Source organism: Camellia sinensis, chromosome 8 (assembly GCF_055761805.1).
Source record: "Camellia sinensis isolate YWXY chromosome 8, ASM5576180v1, whole genome shotgun sequence".
Taxonomy (NCBI): Eukaryota; Viridiplantae; Streptophyta; class Magnoliopsida; order Ericales; family Theaceae; genus Camellia; species Camellia sinensis.
Window position 1 is genome coordinate 173,961,084 of NC_138968.1, and position 18,977 is coordinate 173,980,060.

General features: G+C 39.7%; 1 long non-coding RNA gene across 1 annotated transcript; it reads right to left on the bottom strand.

Moving 5' to 3' along the window:
• Positions 1–10,092: 10,092 nt before the first annotated feature.
• Positions 10,093–17,973, bottom strand: LOC114289066 (uncharacterized). The gene is made up of 3 exons (XR_014338717.1): positions 17,572–17,973; positions 13,137–13,295; positions 10,093–10,376 (listed from the first exon to the last, which is right to left on the bottom strand). It is a non-coding gene; the product is annotated as an uncharacterized LOC114289066 (long non-coding RNA).
• Between the last annotated feature and the right edge of the window lie 1,004 nt (positions 17,974–18,977).

The window sequence follows — 18,977 nt, forward strand, 5'->3', positions numbered from 1 at the left end:
ATTGTATGGGCGTGAAAGTAGTGCGATAATTTTCTTGAGGCCATCATCAAGGCTAAGGCCAGTTTTTCCAACGGTAAGTACCTGGTTTCTGCGCCCAGTAATGTTTTGCTGACATAAAAGATGGGCAGATGTTAGATTCCTTCCGCTCGGACCAACACTGCGCTAATTGCGTGTTGTGAGACTGCCAGGTACAAAAATAGTTCTTCTCCGGGTATTGGGGTCACTAGCAGCGGTGGAGAAGACATGTATTCTTTCAAACTTTCAAGGGCACGGTCGTATTCTTCATCCCACTCAAACTTGGCCTTTAATGCTTGAAAAAATGGTCGACATCTATTTGATGATTGACTTATGAACCGGTTGAGCGCGGCTACCATACCGGTGAGATGCTATACTTCTTTTACTGAGTTGGGCCTCTCTAGATCTTGAATTGCTTTGATCTGAGAAGGGTCTGCCTCTATACCTCGGTTGGTCACCAGGAAGCCTAGGAACTTGCCAGATCCTACGCCGAACGCACACTTGGATGCATTAAGGCGTAGCCTGTGCTTCTTTAGGATCTGAAACATCTCACCTAGGTCCCAGAGATGGTCATTCTTATCCTTGCTCTTGACCACCATGTCGTCGATGTAGGCTTCCATGGTTCTGTCAAACAATGGTTTGAACATCTTGGTGACCATCCGTTGGAATGTTGCCCCTGCGTTCTTTAGGCCAAAGGGCATGACCTTGTAACAATATAGTCCTCTTGGTGTCGTAAAAGATGTAACCTCCTGGTCTGGCTCATACATGGCGATCTGATGGTACCCTCTGTATGCATCAAGAAAGCTAAGACGGTTGTGTCCTGCCGTTAGATTTACCAGTTGGTCTATCCGTGGAAGAGGAAAGCTGTCTTTTGGGCATGCCTTGTTGACGATTTTGTAGTCCACACAGACACGCCATTTTCCATTCTTCTTAGGTACCACTACTGTATTGGAGATCCATCTGGGGTAATGCACCTCTCTGATAGCTCCTGCTTCTAGCAGGTTTTTTACTTCTTCTGCCACTATCTTCGCATGGTGGAGTGTCGATCTGCGAGTGCGCTGTATAATTGGTCTGGCAATTGGGTGGACATTCAATTGGTGACAGATGAAGCTTGGGTCAATGCCAGGCATGTCATATGGCGTCCAGGCAAACACTTCGATGTTAGAGGTAAAGAATTCCATGACCTCTATTCTCTCAGTGCTGGACATAGATGAACCAAGCAAGAAGAACTTATCCGGGTTGTTTTCATCCATTCTTACATGTACCAAGTCTTCCACTGCCTTCTGTTCTGCGGTTTTGCCAACATCCGCAAATAATTCATTATTCTCGGGCTCTTCCACCGTCTGAACAAACCCCTTGGCAACTCAACTGCCATTTACTGTGACGAAGCATTGCTTGGACATAATTTGGTCTTTATAGACCTCTTCAATTACTTCAGATTCGTTGGGGAATCGCATTACTTGATGGTAGGTTGATTGGCCACTCTGGCATTGAGTTGAACCCGATCAGGCGAGATACAGCAGGTGCCAGGTCTTTATCCTTCAGTTTTAGTTGTTTGAAGGTTTCGTAATACATTATCTCGTATGAGCTTCCTTGGTCGATCAAAATCCGTTTGATGTCATAATCCATGACGCGGAGTGTGATGACCAGTGCATCATTGTGAGGGCAATATATCCTTGCCAAGTTTTTGTCTGAGAAAGACATGATGTTCGTGGCTTTTGTTTTCCCCTTTTTAAAGGTGGGCTGCGCACTTAATACTTCCCTTAAGTGCTCAGCCTTTTTTATCATGCCCCTGAGCTCACATACTCGCTCAGGTTCGAATACCCCATGTATTACGTTTATCACACCTTGAGGTGGGGTGTCATTCGGTGTTCCGTCTGGGTGATCGTGGTTTTGGAAGGCTGGTTGTGTCCTTCCTTCTATGTACCGGTCCAGGTGACCAGTTGCCATTAACTCATCCAGATGTTGTCTCAACGGCGTGCAGTTTTCAGTGCGGTACCCCTTTTCTTTATGGAAGGTGCACGAGATCTCTCGTCGTAGTCCTTCTGTGCCTCTCCCAATTTAGCTAGCCATTTAACAAAAAGTTCATCGCGTATCTCGCTGAGAATTCGGTAGATTGGTTTCTTGAATACCGTGGTAATGGCAGTGCGGACTCTCAACCATCTTTTATCTCGATCCTCGTCGTTGCCTCGTCTGCCTCGTCCATTCTTGCTTGGATGTTCTACCATGTTGATTTTTGTCGTAGTCTTCTTATCTGGTGTTGTTGTTGCACCAGATTTTGCTTTGGCACGGGCGTCATCTTACTCCACTCGAATATGTTGGTGCACTCTCTCCATCAAGGCTTCCATCGTGAGGGGTGGAGTCATAGTAATTGAATCCCTCAATCTATTTCCGACTGGAAGTCCTCTTTTGTATTGTGCAATGGCGAGATTGGCAGGGCAGTCCCCTCTCTGGTTGAATGTCTCCCAGTAGCGACTGTTGTAGGATCTCAATGTTTCCTTGTCGCCCATGTTAATGGAGAGTAGCTGATCGATCTCCACTAGCGTCTTGGTGTTCGTTCTGAACCTTGTTACGAACGCCTCCGCTAATTACGCCCAGGAGGCTATGCTGCCTTCTAGTAGCCTTTTGAACCAGGTTAAACCTAGTTCGCCAAGGCTGGATTAGAATAGGATGCACATCAAAGCTTCGTTCCGCCAGTATACTGCTATGACCTGGCGAAAATGGCTTAAGTGCATGTAAGGGTCTGTCTTCCCTTCGTACGTGGTAAATTTAGGCTGGATGAAGCCTGAGGGTAATGGTGCGTTCTCTATCGCCGGAACGAACGGCAAGCTATGTAGTCTTGCCAATGCTTTATTTGTTGGTTCGTAGGCAAGATACGGTATTGACATTCCAACCTCGACGCCTCCATGCATCCGAGGAGCCAACCGTTGAAGGGCTGAAACTCTATGCGAGTCGCGTACCCTGGAATCCTCCTTCCGTCGTGTCCTTTCTTCAAGCATAGTCCGTAAGTCGGAGATCTAGGCAACTCCGTTTGCCTGGATGATGTCTGGTGCGTATGTGAGGGCCGATAGGTGCTTCCCTCGGTGTAAGACCTCAATGATCTCATTCTCTCAGATCTGGAGTAACGAGTTCTAGAAGTCCTTGATTGAGTGTCGCCGGTCCTGAGGCTCCTACTCTCTGCTTGCGATGGCGTGGTATGTCTACCACGATCTTCTGCGTGGCGATGATGTGTATTGCCTTTGCGCTCCTCTCCTGTTGCCACCCCTTTTCCCTTAATCTGACACTTCATGGCCTCCATGTTCGCCGCCATCTTCCTTATTAATTCATTTTGCTCATTTACGCGATCCTCCAAAGCTTGAGGGTCAATTCTTCGCCTTTGCCTTTCAGGGCATTGTGAGCGAGAACGACGGGTGTCACAACCCAAACCCGGCCCTGTGGGTTTAGCACCGTAACCGGCCAGTAATCCGAGATTACCGAAGGCCTGCAGGACAGTAATACAGTAAAACAGAGTACAGGGCCTGGCGGAAGCCAATACAGTAAATAAACAGTGCCCAATGAGCTGTGACAGTCTGTATGCAAAAAGACTTCTCATACATTTATACATAACCAGTATAGAACAGTATGCACAACATTTACAATCATCCAGACTAGGGACTCAATCCCTGCATATCAGTATGGTAAACATTCAGTCTATACAGAACGGTAAGACAGTACAGAAGGGGAAAATCTAAAACACCCCTAAGCCTTAACGGTTAGGCTCGGAACCTCGCAGTGAGGCACATAGGTTGGCTTGACAAAACTGGAGGAATCCTGACGCTCCTAGCCGCGGTCTGGTGCCTGTACACCTACATATATATATGAGCCGTGAGCTAAAGCCCAGTGAATAACATAATGCGTAAAGAGGTTAAGAATGAATGTCCTTACAGTATGAAAACAGTTCATTTCAATCAGTCATTCAGTTATTCAGTACAGTAAACAGTCATATGTGGTACATCCGTTAGCATAACAGTAAACAGTAGGTCTAGAAGATCGAACAGTAATGATGGCCATCAGTCAGTAAACAGTAGTGGTTCCAACAAGGGAACCGACAGAGATCTCTGTAACAGTAACAGTAACAGTAGGTGCTAAGGATGCCACAATACAATTCAGAATATAGGACATACATTCATTCAGTTAACAGTAATCAGTTCAGAAACAGTACAGTTCGGTTGTTCAGAAAATAATCATTTGTGAACATATCTTTACACAATCGTTACTCACAGAGTTCGGGCTACAGTATGCTAGAGCGTGTCTCCCCAGTCGCCAACCCTACACAGTTAACAGATTGAACACACTAAGCTATACAGTTGGGAAATATAACAACTTAATCCCTAATGCCTCTGTGTGTTCTACATCTATATCCTCAACAAGATGCCTTAAACTAGGCCTAAGAATGCCTAGAATGGGATGAGATGCAAAGATGCACTTAGAAAACATTTTCAGAATTTTCGAAAAAACAGAGTCCCGCTCGAGCGCAGGTTTCCCCGCTCGAGCGTACAGGCAAACAAAGGTACACACTCGAGCGTAAACTTTCCCCCTCGAGCGTACTGTAAAAGTACTGGATGGGTGAAATCCCCGCTCGACGCCCGCTCGAGCTTGAGACATGACTCCGCTCGAGCGCCCAATACTCCACTCGAGCGGACTGTAAAACAATGCAAGATGCTGGAAGCTCGATTTTCCCGCTCGAGCGGCACTTCCCCCGCTCGAGCGGACGACTGAAATCTGGAAATCCCAGATTCGAGCTCCAGGTTCAAAACCAAGCTCAAAAGCATCAAAACCAATCCTCTTGGGCCCATTTCCTGGAAAACATTTATAAACACATAGAATAACATGTTTCAAAGCTCAATTTTAAGAAATCAAAGCCCAAGGGTGTTTAATTCAAACTCAATTTAAACCATTTTTCAAGCACAAGATGAACATGCAAACATGCATGAATTCAAACCATTTCAAAGCTTCGATTTGATGCTCTAAGGAGCCAATTCTTTTCAAAACATGATGAAATCATGGACTACACTCAAGACATGAACATGCATGTAACATTTTGCCATGAAAACAACTCAAAATCCAACAATACTACCATGCATGCAAAGATTGGGCTTCAATTCACCATTAATGAACCAATTCATGACTTAGCTCTACAATTGGACATGAACCATGCATGAATCAACTTAAACACAAGTCAAAAGGATGAAATTCATACCTAGGTTCCTTGAATGCAAGTCTAGAGGTTCAAATTAACAATCCACACTTCAATCTTCAAGCAATTCTACCAATGAACTCGAGATCCACTCAATTCTCTCTCACTCTCTATCTTGGTCGGTTGAGTCTAAGGAATGAGCTGATGGAATGTGTATGAATGAGTGTAATGAGGCTCAAAGATGATTCAAGTAGTGGGCCACTTAAGTGGCATTAAGGTAATTAAGCCTAACTCTTTAATTAGCTTATTTTAATCTAATCTAATCATACCTAATCAATTTTCAAATAAATATACCATAAAATTACATTAATTATGACGCTCATAAAACATCAATCGGTTACTAATTCAGCCGCCGATAAGGCCTTCAATTAAACGCTCAAACATGAACAGATAAAATAAACAATCAACAGATAGAATGCAATTCAAACGTACATACTCAGTCAGTTCAGTTCCAGTTTCCAGTCAGTCAGTTCAACATTTTTAATCAGTCCAATTATCAGTCATAATCAGCTCAGTTTAACGGTAATCGATGTTTATCGGTAATCAATCAGTCATTAATCGGTAAACAGTATGAGGGTTGTTACAACGGGGGCTGTTGTTCCACCTCCCCGTTGCATCCCTCCGGGGATTCTGTCGCTGGGGTTCTAAGTCCGCCATGGGAGGGATAGAGGGCAATCCTTCGCTCCTCCCACCTCCCTCTGGGGTTTTTCAGTCGATGGCGAACTGCAGCAAATCTTCGTTGTGCGCCATTCAACTAGCGAGGGAAACTTGATCAAGAGGTTTTGTTCTTTGTCTGATATTCCCACAGACGGCGCCAATTGTACGGGAAAGAAATAAACCTTCTCGTATAATCCTGTTGATCAAGTCTGAGCTCCTCCAAACGTCGTTACTTTACTCCCTGAAAACACAAACGTGAACTAGCCGGCGGGTGTGTGCCGGATACCCCTCCGATGTCTATGTTAGCAAAATAGACAAATAGATAAAAGCTCCGTGTATTCGAGAATCAAAGTTGTGTTACCTCTCCATAGGTGATGCTATGATTTTTTATAGGTTTCGCGTGGCACAATCCTAGTAGGACTCTTACTCCTCCATGTAGAGTCCTCCTTGAAATCATATTCCTAAAAGATAATGCTTATCCTTCACCGCTCCTCTCACTACTTGAACCAAGTGAGATGGTTTTACCATGGTTGGATTCCAATATGACCAAGGTAAGCATGGCTATGCTAAGCCGTAGAGTAAACCGAACTATCTAGTTCGGTTCTTCCTTTCACTGCTCTTACCTCGGTTTCTCCTGTACAACCCATGGCGTGCTTAGACCGAGCTACTAAATAGCAAGGTTCCAACAGAGCTAACCACAGTATGCTATGACCGAGCTAACGCTGAGTATGGTGACCGAGCTAACTGCAAAGCTCTCTTGGACCGGACTAACTTCAAGGTTTTCTCGGACCGGGCTAACTTCAAGGCCTTTTTTACTCAACCCTTCTTACTATGGCCCACAACGGCCCATTACCCAGCTCGGCCCAATTTAGATATAAATTACCCTCTCATGATCCATACTTTTAATTTGAGAGTTTTAAATAGAGCTTTAGTGAGGTAAAAGAGAGAGAGGAGTGTGGGTCTTACCTTCACCTGAGTACTCTTCACATCATTAGAATTGCATTAGAGCTCAAAAATTACAGATCTTAAACATTATTATAATTCATATATGTGTACAGAGAGGACTGTCTTGGCTCTTGCCCAGAAAGTCCAGTTTTAGATTCGCTAGGTGATTATTTGTTAATTTAAGGCTAGGTTTGGCATTCCTTAAAAAAGTCAAAAAGTCACTACCCTATTTAAGTGACATCATCTTATTTAAGTCATATCACCTCTCTATCACATCACGTCAAACCCAACCCATATTTCATAAAAAGTCAAAAAGTGCACTTATTTAGAATATCCTAAACAATGTATAAATCTTAAAATGTGATCTTATAATTGTTTAGTTCTTTCTTTTTTTTCTTTTTTTTATAAACTCAAAAGTCCTATTAAAGTAAAAATTACACAAAAGGGTAGTCACTTAACATGTTTGGGTTTAATTTTCTAAGGATAAAAGTGAATTTCTCTAAATATAAAATTACATATTTGGGCAATTCACATTATAGAGGTTTTGGATTTTCCCTCCTTGAACAAATCTCACATTATGAAAAAAACAATGTAACACTCTAATAACATAACACTCTAATATAATACTAACATAACATCAAATGTAAAACACTAAAAAACTCTTTTGTGCTCTTTTTCTAAACGTAACAACGTAACACTCTAAAAAAAACTCATTAGTGGACTTTTTCCAAACATAACACTCCAATGTAACACACAAAAAAAACTCCTTAGTATATTTTTTTTTACTAAACGTAACACTTCAATCAATGTAACACACAAAAAAAATTCATTAGTGTACTTTTTCCAAATGCAACACTTCAATCAATGTAGCCCCAAACGTAACACTCCAATGTAACACACACAAAAATACCAAAAAATTCATTAATATAATTTTTCTAAACGTGACACTCACAATTTGAAATTATACATTTGTTCAAAACTTACTAAGAAATTTTTTCACATCCTTTTAGAATGGTTTGAAGAATCACATATACTTTTTTGGGAGTGTTACATTGGAGTGTTACACTTAGAAAAAGTACTCCAAGAGGTTTTTTATGTGCCACATTGGAATGTTACACTAAGAATTTTTTTTCAAGTGTTACGTTTGGAAAAAGTACACTAAGATTATTTTTATTTTTTTTTTTTGTTATATTGGAGTGTTACATTTGAGTGTTATGTGGGAGTGATACAGTTTGAAATTATATATTTGCCCAAAGTTTACTAAGGGATTTTTGTAATACTTTTGAAGTGTTTGAAGAATCTCACATCCTTTTTGAATGTTTGAAGGATCCCATATTTCAAGTTATTTTTGTACTCCTTTTGAAATGTTTTCTAAATAAAAAAGATTCTCATATAAAAATTCATCCCAAATTGGATTATCATATATTGTGTACATTACCTTTCTAGAAAAAAGAAAGAGAGAGAGAGAGAAGGAAACATAATAAGGGTATAACTGTAAATTTAATTTCTAAATAATATATTAAATTTACCTTTCCAAAATTAATGGAACTAATTCGTCTATAAGAAAATCCTTGTGACTAAATGGATTATCATTCCTCAAAATAGGATTTATAGGTAAATTTTATATACAAACAAAACCAAAAAAAAAGGAAAATTTACCAATAAATCCCAAATCAGGGAATGTTATTTCATTTGGCCCTATGTTTTTTTCTTATGAACCATTTGGTTCTATTTAGTTGGGGAGGAATCTTTTTATTTGATTTGATATTGGTAGAGTTTACATATTTATCCCCTTTTATTATGGGATTCACACGTTTCTGGTGCTGATGTGGTTTTTATTTGGTTGGGTAACGTATTTTTACATTGCCTGATTTATATATATATATATATACGTTTCAGTGATTTGCAGTGGAATTGGTTAATTTGTTGATGTGGAGTATTAGTTGTGGGATTTGATTTTGTTACTTTGGGAACTCTATCGTGGTGTTGTGGGTTCCCGTTATTGGCGATGGTATGATCTTTTCTTTCACAAGGTGAATGTGTGGGCGGAGTGATATGTGTATTGGGTTGTTTTGTTTTTGGAAATGGATTTGTTTTGATGTTTCCGTAGATGTCTTTGGTGGTGTGGGTACTGGGGCTCTTAGTGCTCTGTTTTTAACTTTTTTTGGTTAATCTTTTTTTGGTCGCCTGACAGTGGGGGATTTGTTGGGGCTGTTGTGTTGGTTTCATGTTGTATCAACTGGTATGCTTATTTATTTATTTTCTTATGTATATTTGTGTTTAATCTTTTGTTGTGTGGCCTAACGTTGGCCTATGGGGGTGTGTTTGTTGTGTTTTGTTCTATTACGCGAACACAGGGTTTTTTTCCGTAGCGTTTGCTATTGTCGACGCAGCATCAAACTGGGAGTGGTTTCTTCGTCAGTTGTCAGAGGTTGTTGATCGCAATTGGACATTGACATTTGTATCGGACCGTCAGAATGTGTGTTTTATGCTTATTGTGTTCAAAACATTTTATTTTTAGCAATGACAAAACCATCCGCATAATGCAACCACATCTGTAATCTATGTTCCATGATGTGTCATTTGGCATTGCACATTGGCGCAATGTGCGGATATCTGTTTCATAATGTCGACATTATGCATGTTTTTCATGGGCAAAAAGTCCATAACATTAGCCTTAACAAATGGTAACAAAATCATCGTAACACAGGATGCACTCACTCACGACATTCAATGTAGACAAACATAACACACAAGACATTCAAGGTAGACAAACATAACACACAACGTGAAACTCCGGAATTACATATTCTTTCAGTTGTGATCCACACAGTACGTCACAGCCATCCTCGCACTCATTTCATTCTTAGTTTCTTTTTTCTTTTTTCTTTTTTTGTTGTGAACATATATCATTCTTAGATTCTGTCAATTTGTTTTTTGATCAGTTTATGAGGCACACATTGCCGAACAACTGGTACAGGACGTTGGGTTTTAAACAAATGCTCAATGTCTTTGGGATGTCAGTGTGTTAATCATCTTAGCAGTGTTATGCACAGGACATACAACATGGTTTTTGTCACGACCCAAACCCGCCCCTAAGGGTTTAATATCTTAACCGGCCAGTAATCCGTGATTACCGAAGGCCTGATTAACAGTAATAACAGTAATACAATATAAAAGGGCTGGCGGAAGCCAATCAGTAATAGAAAGGTGTCCAATGAGCTGTGAAAACCTGAATGGGAAAAACTTTTATCGACAACCACATTCATAGCCATATACATCTATTTACATATCAAAATAGTTATACACAGTAGCTTATAGATTAGGGACCTAATACTTCACCATAACTGTACAATCAAGTCTTAAACATTCATTACATAACAAAGACAAAAATGGTGAATCTAAAGCACCCCAAAAGCCTTGGCTCGAGCAGACACGAAACCTCGAAGGGAGGCACGAAGGTTGGCTTGACAAAACATGAGCTTAATTCGATGCTTCTAGCTTTGGTCCGGTGCCTGGCCATCTACATACATATATATAAACAGTGAGCTAAAGCCCAGTGAATAATAAATGTGTAAAGGGGTTAAGAATGAATGTCCTTTTAGTAATTAAAATAGTCATTTGCATCAGTAAATCATTTATTCAATCAGTGACTCATATTTCAAGTCATATCAGTCATTTAGGAATCATAGCAGTCATACGTGGTACATGCAATAGCAGAACAGTACAGTAGGTCTTAATAAACCGAACAGCCAGTTCATGGCCATCAATATAGTAACAGTAGTTCTAATGATAGGAACTGACAGAGATCTCTGTAATAGTAGCAGTAACAGTAGCAGTAACAGTCAGTTGCTATGGATGCCACGAGTACAGTTCATAAAATAGGACAAACATCCATTTAGTAAACAATATCATTTCAGAAAATAGTACAGTTAATCATTCAGAAGGTAATTACAATTGAACAAGGCTTTACAACATCGTTACTCACAGATTACTGGGCTATAGACAGGCTAATCAGCGTCCTTGGGTGCCAAACCTACACAGTTGCAAAACGAATACACACTAAATTACACACCCGGATATAATTACTTAATCCCTTTTCTTGTTTTGGTGTAGTTCTATATCATTATCCTTATTATAATGCCTTAAACATAGCCTAGGAATGCCTAGGATGGAATGAGGATGCAAAATATACTTGAAAACATTTTTCAAAACTTGCTGAAAACAGGGGTCTCGATTGAGCGTAGACTCCTTCGCTTGAGCAAGCTTACTGAATGAGAGAGGTCACTCGAGCGTAAACTCCCTCGCTCGAGCGATCTGCAAAAATGTGAAAAGTACTGGTTGCTGAAAATCTCCGCCTGATGCTCGCTCGAGCGTGAGACACTGTTCTTCGCTCGAGCATAGGTCTCGTCGCTCGAGCGTGCGTCTGCCCATGCAAAAACCTGAGAGCTTGCAATTTACGCTCGAGCCAGCGTTCCATCGCTCGAGCAAAAGTCTGAAAACAAAGGTGGTCACTCGAGCGTGGAATCCTTCGCTCGAGCGAGGAAGCTAAATTCTGGGTTTTCCAGATTTGCTTCCAAACTTCAAACCATGAATCAAACATGCCAAAACTCATCCTTTTGGGCCAAAAATTCTGGAAAACACTTAGAAACTCATAACACAACATGTTTTGAAGGTCATTTCATAAAATCAAAGCCCAAAAGTGTGACAATTGAACACAATTTCAATGTAAGTTTTATGAACAATGCAAGAACATAGCATGCATTAGTTCTTTAGAACTCCATTACCTCAAAGCATGATCAAATGCAAGATTCAACTCAAAAACATGGTGAATTCTTGGATTTTAACTATGATAAGAACATGCATGTGTGAATTTCATAAAAATAAACTTCAAAAATCTATGGTATGGACATGCATGCATGAATTGATTTAGCTCCTTAGAATTCTAGCTCAATTGTCCCATGAATTCACCTATTTCATTCATATACAAGTCCTAGATGGCTCCATTTCAAGATTAAAAGGTTGAGCTCTTACCAAGGCTCCTCAATCAAGCTTCTCTTAAGCAAAGTTCTTGAGCAAACGAATAATTCTTCAAAGTTCTTCAATTCCTTCTAATTCCAAGCTAACCACCTAGTTGAATAAAAGTTTCTCCTACTCTCCTCTCTCTTACGTTTTTGCAAGGAGGTGGATGAAGAATGATGTGTCAAACATATGTAAATTAGGGCCAAAACAATGGTTTTGAAGGTGGCCCACTCAATGGCAAATGTGTAGATAACTTACATTCAATTAATTTAGCATTATTTATTCTAATTTAATCATTCCAAATCGAATTTCAATTAAACCTACCATAAAATTATATAAATCCTAATTAGCACATAACACAAGTCAATTTCTGAATCGGTTGCCGATAGGGCTTTCAATTCACAATTTGAACTCAAAACATGAATAGATCTTCTTATATCAAACAGATAAGCATGCAACTAAAATAACACACTCATGCAATCAATTTTGAATTTCATCTCAATCATTTACTTATCATGCTTAATCATGAATTTACGCTAATCATAGGTGAGGGTTGTTACAGTTTTCCTGCGCGTGACGTGTGTGTGGTTCGACGGCTTAGTTCATGGAACATCATGATATATGTCAAGTTTGTAAAGTGGAATGGTGAAAATGACACCATTTTTTAACATTCTCTACTTTAATGTTTGGGTCATAATGCCAACCAACTCATCAGGCACACGTCAAATTTTTAAAGCGAACTAGAATATGTATGTGATATTATGATTGGAACCCAGGTGGGCTGTCCAATTATAACATCATCATCTATCACACAATAAAAATGGTAACACGGTTACATTGCAGCACTTAATGTTGTAACACGGCGTAACATTAACCCCAAGTGTACAAAACATTGTTAGCGAACACATATTATCTCTATCACACAGAACATAAATGTACCAAACTCATATATGTGAATTGCACATTGGGAAAACAATAAACACACCAACATTTAGACCATGATCCCATCGTATTATAATGTCACTTGCTCACAAATTAAAAGGTAACCCGACAACATATAAAACCAAAACATTATTCGTTGATTTAAACCATAAATAAGTTGACGTAAACAACACCAACCACTACATTCAGTCATGTCCAAAAAATAAACACTAACACAATTTGCAAAGCCAATATATATATATATATATATATATATATCAATTAGCTAGTCACATTGGAGATTGTGTTTAGTGACATTGGGTGTTGTCAAAGAACTCACAATATCCCTACACGCAGTCCCTTGCTTGGGTCGTTCAGGAACATTTTCACCATCACCGAGCGTAAAATAGGTGGCGACAGCCCATCTATCGTGTTCTCAACCTCGATGCCATGTATGTATTGATGGATTATGTAACAAATAAAAATCCCACAATCTGCCCTGCAATATAATACGCCACGGGCCACGTTATTTTCATTACAATTCAAGAAAAACGAACCTCAAACATAACTCCAAACATCACACGTTATTTTCTTTCGATGTAAGATGTCACCCAATATGACACACTATGCAATTTTCACACACTACCCAATATCACACAAACTCAACCAAAGGGGGACCAAACACAACGACAAATCCAGTTAAACACATTAACATTTGTATCGTATTTCAATCATATTGACAATAACAATATTACATTGTTAGTATATTATTCTATGTTAGTGTATATCAGCTGTTAGTAGGGTATATTTCTTTTCCTTTTACTTTATTTTATTAGTGCAACTTTCGGCTCCTCTCCTATATAGAGGAGTTCAACTGAACCTTTGTAATATCTATCAACAACATTCAATACATTATTCAATACACAATTCTTTCTCTTTCTTTATACATAAAACTTACATGGTATCAGAGCTATAGGTTAAAGAGCTATAGGTTAAAGATCTTGGTGTTCTTCGCCTTCCGGCGGGCGGCAACCTCGCCTTGGCCGCCCGCCGGACAAACCCAAATTTTCTAATTTCTCTCTCTGCAGACAGCTCTATTTCCCTTCTCACTGACCACGGCTTTGCTTCATCTTCTCAGCCACCACCACCACCCAATTACTCTCATCATGGTTATCCTCCACAACAGCCTGGTTATTATTCATCATCCGAGCCTCCAGTCAATGTCCAACATGTGGCTCATGAAGATGAAACTGATCGGCATCACCATTGTCCCCATATGCCCTCTTTCATGCACCACCAACCTTGCCGATTGCTGAGGCCAGCTTGTTGAGACGGGTCTGTAATGGCGTTTCTTCTCTGGAATTGTGGCTGATTTTGATCATCATCTTACCCCATGTGGTGTTGGTTCCAACTGAAGCGACAAGCATTCGAGCAAACCCATCAGCTACCTTGGTTCCAGAGAACAAGAATGGATTTATGCTTCGATTCACTTCTACAAGATCACTTTCCCTTGTCGTGCTTGATTCATCGACTTCAAACGACTGCCCATCTATGAACAACCCATCAGCAGGAACTCGGTCTCCGATCTTCAAGAAAACCACATCTCCCACCACAATTTGAAACACTGAAACCTGTTGCCTTCTCCCTCCTCTCACAACATCAACCTGGACATTATCGCTAGCTTCAGATAATTTGTCAAACCGCTTGTTCTGTTTGAAGTTGCTTCCGGTCGAGACAGTGATGACAAGAAAGACAGCAATAAATATGCTTCCACCATCATCGCCGGCGAATATTCCGACCACCGCTACTCCCACGGCACCCATCTCACCCGCCTCTCCATCCAGTATCTCTGTGTTTTTTACTTCATGGCCGTGAAAACCGAGAGCTAGAGTGGTCTCCATGCCTGTGTACTGTGTATGCATGTGCCTCTGTCTGCTGGGTGTATGTTGTGGATGAGTGTGCATGAAGTGATGCGTGTGTGTGTATGCCGTGTATTGTGTGTGCTGGGTGTGTGTGCTATGTGTCTCACTCTTTTTCTTTTTCTTTTTTTCATGGCTTTGTTCCTTCTCTCTCCCAAAATCTGTGTGTGCGCTTTCCAAAAAAAAAAAACACAAAAAAAAATCAAAAGCACTCTCTCTCCACTCAAGGACACCCACCACTTTCTCAACTTTTCCACTTCTCTTCCTTTACCTTTTGCACTCTACTCACCGACTCTCTCACCACAAAATAGAATATCTTTCTTTATTTTATCTTATCTTTTTTGTATCCTATGTATTCTGTGTGTGTGTCCCGTGTGTGTCTCTCCCCCATACCACCATACCCTTTTATTTTATCCTCTTTTATTTTCTTTTATCACAAGCACAACATTATCAAATACTCACAGTGCCAGCCTACCATCACAGACTTTTTTTCACATAACCCACCTCATTGATACAGTGGGAACCAACCTCTCTTATCTTTCCACTTTCTTTTCCTTTTTTTATTATCACTTTCTTTTTTCTAATCACGCTCTCTTGATTCGTCATGTTCCCCACTCCCACCTTTCTTATTTTTTATTCCTCATTATCTATTCATCATCACCATGCTCAAAAAAAAAAAAAAAAAAAAAAAAAAACACAACACAAACATTTCAAATTTGCATAACAACCCATATTTTATTCATCTCGGGGATCACCCCGATCACAATTTTACACAAAAAAAAAAAAAAAAAAAAACAACAACAACAACAACAACAAACCAAAACAGTGGCATTTTTTCTTCTCTACTCTGCCGCCAGTCTTTTCTTCTTGCCTCCGTCCTGGGCGGCCCTTGCCGGTGTTGCCTCCGTGTTTCCCACTCCACTGGGCACGATCACTACTCCCTGCTCCTCCACTGCAGCATATGGCGGCCCTCCAAATCGGAACATCACGGTGGCCTTCCGCTTCAGCTCCTTGTTTTCTGCCCTTAGCACGCTTATCTCTGCTCGCGCATCCTTATACATGCGTTGGAGCAGAGCCAACTGGGAGTTTAATTGCTGCACCTCATTTGTCCTACTCTGCAGCCGGTGCGACAAGTTTGTGACCGCCGTCATGGACTCCACACATGCCTTCAAAGTATACTGATTAGCCTCCACATCCGTTTGCACTGCCATTTTTTGCTCCACCGACTGCATCGGAAAGTTCAACGGAGCAAACCCAGTGGTGTTTGGTTGAGGTTCACGGGACACCGCACCAGTTATCTCTCTTGTGGACTCGTTGAGGTCGGGAAAGAGAGTAAGCAGAGGGCGGGACGAAGAGGCCATTTTCTGGGCAACAGAGTGTTACAGAATATCTCTCGCAACAGAGTGTTACAGACTCTCTCTCTCAGCACAACGAAGAGTTTTTTCAGAGGATTTCGCAGGTTTTTTGCCTCTGCCTCGGCCTCAAGCTCCGTCGTGGTTAAATAGCCGAGGCAGCCACACGCATCGCGCGCCTCTTGACGCCAGACAAACTGGCACGCCTTTTCATGGCACATCTTTTGATAAAGTGGGCACGCCTTTTGAGGGCACGACTTTTGAGGGCTCGATATATATCTACATGTATATTTTTTGGGCAGCCTATCTACACACTCATACAGTGTCTTCTACACCGGTCAGCTTTATCAATCCCTTTTCAACCTCAAATAGGTTTTTATCTTCACACCTATTTGAGTTTGAGGGGGGGTTATACACAGTATCATGTATAAGTCGCTCATGGCGCACTGTGCATCACCACAACCTCTGCTACATCGGTCCGACATGCATCACCACAACCTCTGCTACATCGGTCCGACATGACCCCATAAACTGTCCCGACATTGATTCCGGTCAGCTTCTACTACGGTCCGACATGACCCCATAAACTGTCCCGACATTGATTCCGGTCAGCTTCTACAACAACGGTCTGACACGACCACACAGTGTCTGCTACAACGGTCCGACATGACCCCGTAAACTGTCTTCTACACCGGTCCGACATGACCCCATAAACTGTCTTCTACAACGGTCCGACATGACCCCATAAACTGTCTTCTACATCGGTCTGACACGACCACACAGTGTCTGCTACATCGGTCCGGCATGACCTCGTAAACTGTCCTGCTACACCGGTCCGACATGACCCCATAAAGTGTCTCCTACAACGGTTTGACACCACCATACAGTGTCTCCTATCCACTTTTATTTGTCAGTTTATTTTTTCCTGTTTTGTTACTCTCTTCAAACTCAAGTTGGTTAGTACCTATCCTCCTTGAGTTTGAGAGGGGCTGTTAGTATATTATTCTATGTTAGTGTATATCAGCTGTTAGTAGGGTATATTTCTTTTCCTTTTACTTTATTTTATTAGTGCAACTTTCGGCTCCTCTCCTATATAGAGGAGTTCAACTGAACCTTTGTAATATCTATCAACAACATTCAATACATTATTCAATACACAATTCTTTCTCTTTCTTTATACATAAAACTTACATACATTTTCAACAATATTGATTTCCTAATTAATCCACATCAAACACACCCGAAACAAAATTGGAACACCAGAGGCATATGTGAAACACTAAAACAACACAACATAACCATCAACAACAACATAACATAGCATCGGATACTAGCAGAACAAACCCTCCACCCCTAAGTGCCACTAAACGAAATTGAACTAGACCCATTTCGGATGGAAACAACATCACTGTGCAGTATCCAACATCAATCGACAATCACAAATTCCAATTTAACATCATTACAGTTGTAGGAAACCCTCAAAACAAAATCGTCATAACCATACCTGAGGCCATGGTCACCAAACACAACCGGCGGTCACCGTCGAAGGTCGTATGTGAACTTGTCGGCCACCCCTCCCTAACATTGCACATAACGTTAATTGATTCAGTGTTCGCTCTGAGTCGGCGATGGAAAATGTAATCGCAGCATGGGTTTCTCCTATTTCAATGGTTCAACATGAATATGGATGTTAAAGTTGAATGTTAAATTAAGGCTCCAACATTACTAAAATCAAATGGCACAAACGTTGAAATACACAGAACCTTCCATCTTCATCCCTTCCGTTTCGATCAGTAAGGGAAACCAAAAACCTCTATAGTTTGTTGTCGGGATACATTCGTAATTTCCACATCACCAAAATGCCCCATACACGCCTACCATTTGGGTGATGCGCGCTGAAATTCTGTACATTAACATTACATTGGGACTTATGGGTTTAAAAGATAAAAAACATGACTAATTAGTTTACAAGTTCCTAACTTGGAATTTATTGGTGTTTTCTCCGCACAAAAAAAAAAAAAAAAAACAAACACAGTGATGTATTAAGTTTGTGTTGATTTATTTTAAATCAAAAAACCTATTCAGTGTGTTTAGTTTCATTTTTTAAATTCAACTTTCTAAAAATTAAGTTTTTTTGTTTTTTTTAATTTTTTGTTTTTAGTGAATATTTTTAAAATTTTAAGCAATTTTTTTTACTTTTTTAGATGCACCTTAGTTAAATGTATCTAAATAGTAAAATATTTGTGAAAAAATATTTTAAAAGATTAATAAATACACAAAAATATGAAAAAAAATGTACAAATTTTGGGTATTTTTTTTTGTATTTTTGATATTTAGTGAATTTTTTTAAAAAAAAATTAACAAATATTATGTTTTTTAAGTGTATTTATGTTAGGTGTGTTTACAAATTAAAAAACTTGCTTAAAATATTTAAAAATTTATTGGAAACAAAAAAATACAGAAAATAAAAGAATTTTTTAAAAAATGTTTTATGAAAACCAAACCAAAACCAAATAAGCTGATTAAGTTTCAAAAAAATAATCATACCATTATGTTAATTTATTTTTATTTTTTTTATAAAATTTATGTTTATAAATCATTTATCAATGACAATGCATTTTCACATCACATCTGTTGTATTAATAGTTGTAAGTATGCCACATTAGATAATAAATAAAATTTGATTAAAAAAATTGTAATTATTTTAACATTATTTTTTATGTGCATAAAAAAATTAATTAAAAAATAAATAGAACATTCACACGTGGAATGAGTGTTATGGATTTTTTTATGATTGATTTGTGTGCACTTAAATTTAACATTTTATTAATTATTTTATTTTATTTTCGTGGGTGTATTTGGTGGTATTATGGCCCATACCCAAGTAAAGTGTGACTAATCAGTAATTCA